Raw genomic sequence first — 7,848 nt, forward strand, 5'->3', positions numbered from 1 at the left:
TTAGCAGTTTGGGTCTAGAGTGTCTCTTCCTTTGAAAATGGGGATGACCGCGGCAGCTTTCCAATCTTTGGGGATCTCAAACGATACGAAAGAGACGTTGAACAGGCTAGTAATAGGGGTTGCAACAATTTAGGCGGATAATTTTAGAAAGAGAGGGTCCAGATTGTCTAGCCTGGCTGATTTGTAGGGATCCAGATATTGCAACTCTTTCAGAACATCAGCTATCTGGATTTGGATGAAGGAGAAATGGGGGAGGCTTGGGCAAGTTGCTGTGGGGGATGCAGGGCTGTTGACCGGGGTAGGGGTAGCCAGGTGGAAAGCATGGCCAGCTGTAGAAAAAAGCTTATTGAAATTCTTAATTATCGTGAATTTATTGGTGGTGACAGTGTTTCCTAGCTTCAGTGCAGTGGGCAGCTTGGAGGAGGTGCTCTTATTCTCAATGGACTTTACAGCGTCCCAGAACCTTTTGGAGTTTGTGCTACAGGATGCAAATTTCATTCTGAAAAAGCTAGCCTTTGCTTTCCTAACTGCCTGTGTATATTGGTTCCTAACTTCCCTGAAAAGTTGCATATCGCGTGGGCTATTCGATGCTAATGCATTACGCCACAGGATGTTGTTGTGCTGGTCAAGGGCAGTCAGGTCTGGAGAGAACCAAGGGCTATATCTGTTCCTGGAACTACATTTTTGGAATGGGGCATGTTTATTTAAGATGGTGAGGAAATCACTTTTAGAGAATAACCAGGCATCTTTTACTGGCAGAATGAGGTCAATATCCTTCCAGGATACCCGGGCCAGGGTAGAAAGGCCTGCTCGCTGAAGTGCTTTAGGGAGCGTTTGACAGTGATGAGAGGTGGTCGTTTGACCGCAGACCCATTTCGGACACAGGCAATGAGGCAGTGATCGCTGAGATCCTGGTTGAAGACAGCAGAGGTGTATTTGGAGGGCAGGTTGGTTAGGATGATATCTATGAGGGTGCTCGTGTTTATGGATTTGGGGTTGTACCTGGTAGGTTCATTGATCATTTGTGTAAGATTGAGGGCGTCAAGCTTAGATTGTAGGATGGCCGGGGTGTTAAGCATATCCCAGTTTAGGTCACCTAACAGCATGAGCCCTAAAGAAAGATGGGGGGCAATAAATTCACATAGGCTGTCCAGGTCACAGCTGGGGGCAGAAGGTGGTCTATAGCAAGCGGCAATGATGAGAGGCTTGTTTCTGGAAAGGTGGATTTTTAAATGTAGAATCTCAAATTGTTTGGGCACAGACCTGGATAGTAAGACATAATTATTCAGGCTATCTCTGCAGTAGATTGCAATTCCGCCCCCTTTGGCAGTTCTGTCAGAAAATGTTATAGTTTGGGATGGAATTTTCAGGGTGGTCTTCCTATGCCAGGATTCAGACACGGCTAGGACATTCGGGTTGGCAGAGTGTGCTAAAGCAGTGAATAAAACAAACTTAATGAACATGCACCTGTAGAACGGTCGTTAAGACACTAACAGCTTACAGATGATAGGCGATTAAGGTCACAGTTATGAAAACTTAGGACACTAATGAGGCCTTCCTAGTGACTGAAAAACATACTAAATACAGATTCCCAGGGTCCCTGCTCATCTGCGTGAACGTACCTAAGCCTGCTGCAAGGGGGAAGTAGGACTGCAGATGTGGCCAGGGCAATAAATTGCAATGTCCGCACTGTGAGACGCCTAAGACAGCGCTACAGGGAGACAGGACGGACAGCTGATCATTGTCGCAGTGGCAGACCACGTGTAACAACACCTGCACAGGATCGGTACATCCGAACATCACACCTGTGGGAAAGGTACAGGATGGCAACAACAAATGCCCGAGTTACACCAGGAACGCACAATTTGTGCTCAGACTGTCCGCAATAGAGAGGCTGGACTGAGGGCTTGTAGGCCTGTTGTAAGGCAGGTCCTCACCAGACATCACCGGCAACAACGTCGCCTATGGGCACAAACCCACCGTTGCTGGACCAGACAGGACTGGCAAAAAGTGCTCCTCACTGACGAGTCACAGTTTTGTCTCACCGGGGGTGGTGGTCGGATTTGCGTTTATATTCGAAGGAATGAGCTTTACACCGAGGCCTGTACTCTGGAGCGGGATCAATTTGGATGTGGAGGGTCTGTCATGGTCTGGGGCGGTGTGTCACAGCATCATCGGACTGAGCTTGTTGTCATTGCAGGCAATCTCAACGCTGTGCGTTACAGGGAAGACATCCTCCTCCCTCATGTGGTACCCTTCCTGCAGGCTCATCCTGACATGCCCCTCCCGCATGACAATGCCACCAGCCATACTGCTCGTTCTGTGCATGATTTCCATTTCTGTTTGTCACATGTCTGTGGAACTTGTTCAGTTTATGTCTCAGTTGTTGAATCTTGTTATGTTCATACAAATATTTGCACATGTTAAGTTGGCTGAAAATAAACGCAGTTGACAGTTTTGCTGAGTTTATGTTAACATTGCCAAAGCAAGTGAAGTAGATAATAAACAAAAGTGAACAATAAACAATACAAATTAACAGTAAACATTACTCACAGAAGTTCCAATAAAACAAAGACATTTCAAATGTCATATTATGTCTATATACAGTGTTGTAATGATGTGCAAATAGTTAAAGTACAAAAGGGGAAATAAATAAACATAAATATGGGTTGTATTTACAATGGTATTTGTTTTTCACTAGTTGCCCTTTTCTTGTGGCAACAAGTCACATATCTTGCTGCTGTGATGTCACACTGTGGTATTTCACCCAGTAGATATGGGAGTTTATCCAAATTGGGATTGTTTTCGAATTCTTTGTGGATCTGTGTAATCTGAGGGAAAAATGTGTCTCTCTCTCTCTCACCCCCCCCCCCCCCCCCCTCTCCCTTCTTGATTTCTTTCTAGCTCTGGGTGAAACAGACAGTTTTGCCAGGCTTGTTAAGGAGACATATAAGGTTGAGGAGGTCTCTACTCTCAAAGCCCAGAGCTGAACATCTAAGACCCCCCCCCCCCCCTGCTGTCCCTCTATAACCCATGTTGAAACAGCCTTGTCGGAACGCTTGCCTCCGGAGCCGAAAGGAAGCCCTCCCTTCTCCTCACCCTCCTTTACCCCCTGTGGGCCGTGGGTAGACAGGTTGTTGTGTGACGTGTCTTGGACCCTACCCAGAATCCCTTGCAGCCTGTGGATCAGTATCCAGGGACACGCCCCTCTCAGTGACCCGCGGAGCTGCAGACATTCCAACTGTCAACACGCATACATCCTCTCCTCTGTTTCCCTCCGTTCCTTGGTTTGTCTGGTTTGTTGGTTCATTCCTCCTAGTAATCTGTGGAACCGCAGCTGGGAGCGATGGATGGAGAGACGAGGAGAGGAGGATGAGAGGAAAGTAGTAATTAGATTGTAAATGCTTCCTGATATTGGAGGACTTCAAAGGGTAAAAACATAAATGATGGGTGAGTGTGTATGTGCGCGTGTGCATGTATGTGTGTGTGTGCCTGGTCGGTGTGTGTGGTTTGCATTATCATTAACCAAAGGGGCACTGACTCCTCTCTCTCAGCCAGCTTGATGCACTAAAACAACGTTCATGAGTACATTTCATATCACGATGTTACGAGTTCAGAACAAAATACACTAACAAACTGAAAACAATGAGCAGTAATGTGTGTAAAATGAGTGGTAGAGAGTGCTGTTATATCCCCAGCTTCTACTGACATCTGACCACAGCAATCAAACACAAAATGACATGTTGACTATTTCAATGGAACAAGTCATTTCTGATAATTACTGTTATTTGCAATAGTCCCAAAACACACCAATTACTGTTGTATGTCTGGTGCATTTTGATATATTATGTCTGTCTGAGCTGCCAGACAGAGGGGATAGAAAGAGAGACAGACGGATGAGAATGAAACATAATAAGTAAAACATTCTGACAATTTCTTGCGGATATCTGAACTATAAATGGTTCCACTCCAACAATAGCCCAACAAACTTTCCATTATATTATATTATATTTTTTGACAAAGGTTCTATCTCGACAGTATTCAATTATTTTCTTAAGCACTGAAAGGGAATTTTTCCAAACAATGTTTCACAGGACTTATACTACTTCCAGAGGCCTCTGTGTACTCATACGTTGTAGTCCCAAACTCTCCATATCCTCTTCGGTATAGTTGACCCCTGATCCCAAACGAATGGCCCCCCCCTTCCTCCTCCCTCCTCTGTTCAACATGTCCTAACTCAAATTTGACATGCACTCACTGCGTGTTCATTGTGATCTTTACATTTGGAAATGTTTTAATGAAAAATGTTGAATGATAAAAAGGACTTTAAAGTTGTTTTGAGAGCAGAAGAGAGAGACGTCATTAGAGCGGAATATGGTAATCCATAAGCTGGTGAGATAACACGCAGAGAGAGAGAGGCTCTTCCTTCCTACCATGCTAACCGGTGTGCTCAGAATGACCCCAGCTCATAATACGGTGTCTGTCTGTCTGTCTGTCTGTCTGTCTGTCTGTCTGTCTGTCTGTCTGTCTGTCTGTCTGTCTGTCTGTCTGTCTGTCTGTCTGCATACACGCACAAAGGACACCTCTTTACTCCTCTGCTCCAACTCTTGTTCTCCAAGCACACAGGTGCAAATCAACCTCCATAAGGATTTTTTTTAAATTAACTGAAGAGAAAGAACATGCAGGCAAGGAACTATCTTCACTGTTCTTTTGGTGCGTATGTTGTAAACACTGAAATACATTAAAATATTTCATATAAAATATAATTTAAAGATCATGTATTGGCTACGGTGCAGAAGGGACGCACTCCAGCAGACGTATTCTAGTCCATAACAGGCCTATCTGTGTGTTGTGGTCAGTCTTCTCCAGCTTCCCTCTGCCCTCATAAAGGCTCGAACCACAGGAAGACCACTGGGCCAGTCTGCAGTCCAACCATCAAACCACAAGTCTACCCAAACACACTCTCAGGCACACACAAACAAACATCTGTGTAACCAGACCTTCCCGAACGCTAAAACACAAAAAAAGCACGTGCCGTTTAACAATTACACAATCCTATCCTACTATACCTCCTTAGCGTCACAGGAGTTAAAGGCCTAAATCCCTACACCAAATACAGGAACGCTCAGCATAATCCGGGGAACATCAGTTTAAATCCAGAATATCCCACATACTCTAGCTATTACACCCAGACCCTGGCCTCTCATCCCCCCCACTAGATCCATCAAAGAGATGTACTAATGTGTGGTCTATGAATTCATGTTAACACAGGCCATTAGCCCCTAACACACCTAGATGTTTTTTTTCTCGACAGACCAGGAAATCCCTCTAACCTCTCTATCTGTAACCAGCTGTCACTAACATACGTTTTAACCAACAATCCCCTTTCAGTCGCTGAGTACTATGGAGAGAGGTCACGAATGCAAATAAAGCCAGAGCAAGCTAGACTAGAATGGACTGGATTTTTACTGGGAAGACTAGTGGTGAAAATCCTATATTTCAAGTTATTTCCAAAGAATAGGTGAAAAAAGGAGGATTCGTGTGAGAGATTAAGTGAACAGACATATTGTCAGAAGTGGATTGATGTGTTTCTAACACAGTAGGTCTGGATCGTGATAACGGAGGCAAAGGAAGGATACTAAAAGGAGAAGATGACAAATATCTGAGAGCGCTTTGCCTTCCCTTTAACCTCTTAGGTCCTTTATAGCTAGATAAGGACGAATCAAATCAAGTTAATCTAAACAGCAGTTCAAAGGCAACCGCCAGGAGTCAGACGAACGGCCAGGGGTCACACTGGTTGTGGCGTGCGGCACGAGCACCAACAACACAGAAATGGCTCACGTCTTCAAGCAAAAAAAAAAGAAAGAGGGTGTTACGTGACCAGGGGAACAAATTAAAGATGAACACTGGACTGGAGCATTCCCCCCTGAGAAATGCAAACAACCGTCTTTCTGTCTGGCTCCGTGTCTCGCCAGCAGGGTGTCAGTTTCCTGGCCTGAAGGGGTCAGCGGAGGGCTGCTGGCAGTCATTGCGGCTCTGGAGGGGATGTTTCGCGGGGCATCCTGTGGCTAGTCTGGCATGGAGAGAATATTAAAGAGGCTTCGAATACACACAGCCCTGCCAGGCCTATCACACATTACACTGCAGACACTGTCACCTAGAGAGCCAGACAAACTCTGCAAGCTCACACACTGTATTCACTGTCTCCCAGATCATTTCTACTCATCCCAATTTCCCTCACCCCCTTCACCCACTCACCGTCCCCTTCACCCCTCTCCCGCTCACAATAGGCAATGTACTGGGATCTGAAACCTTACCTCACATTTCTTTATGTCCTCCACCCCCCCATCCCCTCACCCCTTCAGACCACTACTGCCCTCCCCCTCTGTCTCAGTCAAATGGGTGATGTCGTGTCCTCTCCGAGGGGTTCTGTTTATTTGTGTTGGAGTCTGGTTTACAGCTTGTGACTGACCCCACCTATCTTCTCACAAGTCATCTTCACAGCAGGGCTGCTTAACAGCTACTCTCCCAATTAACATAGCATTAACATAATATTAGCATGTGTGCATTCTGGTGTTGATGAAGAGAAAATAACCGTTTTTTATAGAAAAGTGGTTTTATTAAATGAAATAGCGAGAATCGCCTACGGACATTATTGTCTCTTTCTAAATAGGGATTATTCGACTGTACACAAAATCAGACCTGCTGGTGTTGACTGATAGTTTTTGGTAGAGTTGTACGGCTCTACAGAATAATGCAATAGTGTTCAGCAGGTGTATCAGAATGAATTGCCTGTTTCAGGAAATGGATCAGATACATATTCACCAACAACTACAACAGTTCCAGATAGCGAGACTGTCTGTCAATTAAACACAAAATATCCCATGCTTTCATCTATGATCATCGTATTGATGCAGCCATTCAATCTAATGCAGAGTGGAAGACATAGGTCAATCGGGGTACTCCTTTTACAGACAGAGAGGACAAGGAGGGGGATCTTCTCAGAGGTAAACAGGGGGAGAAGGGAGAAGGAGCTGAGTTGGGGCAAATTGAGACAGACAGAGAGCGAGAGCGAGAGAGTGGGGGAGTTCCGTGTGAATGAAAGGAAAGGGAGAGAGACAGTGAGTGGTGAAAACTAAAGTAGGCCAGCTGTTGATGATGAAGTCGTTGAATGTTTAATGTGAGTAGTGAACGTGTGAGAGGTGGGTAAGAGGAAAGATGTGTCAGCAGTACTGATTAGAGATCAGCCCGCGGGGCCTTACTGCTGTACTGGGTACCATGCCTGTCCCTCAGCACACACACGCCACTCAGACCTGCTGTCATGCTAGGACATCACATCTCATACAGACTAGGCCTGTTGACAACACAGCTTTGTGATTCGTCTGATTTGTGTTTGTGATGCTGTGCAGAGTCAATGGTTTCCAAGGCAAAATGAACATGTGACAGCCAGAAATGCAATGTTTCTTGACCTGCAGTACAGGCGTCTGGTATGAAATGAGCATGTACAGAGGTACAGTAGGCCCATGCACTCTGTCTTTTGGACTGTCTTTTTCCACATAGAAACGTAGCCAAACATTTTCTCAGTATGGCCTGTATTCAGTAGTTGTCTGTGGGCCTGTGTGTTTGGCCTATGTTCAGCGTATGTCTGTGTTAGTTGTGTTTAGCTGTGTCTGTGGGCCTGTGTTTGCCTGTGCTTGTCTGTGTTAGCTGTCTGTGGGCCAGCCAATTTTGGTTTTTGCCCGAGCTGAATGAAATCATCAACGTTGGTTATTGGAATCACCGGTGTAGTGCTAGGGCAAAAACCAAAACGTGCACAGACACAGTATCTCTGAGTCTCTGGGCCTGCCT

This window comes from Oncorhynchus nerka, linkage group LG8 (assembly GCF_034236695.1).
Source record: "Oncorhynchus nerka isolate Pitt River linkage group LG8, Oner_Uvic_2.0, whole genome shotgun sequence".
Taxonomy (NCBI): Eukaryota; Metazoa; Chordata; class Actinopteri; order Salmoniformes; family Salmonidae; genus Oncorhynchus; species Oncorhynchus nerka.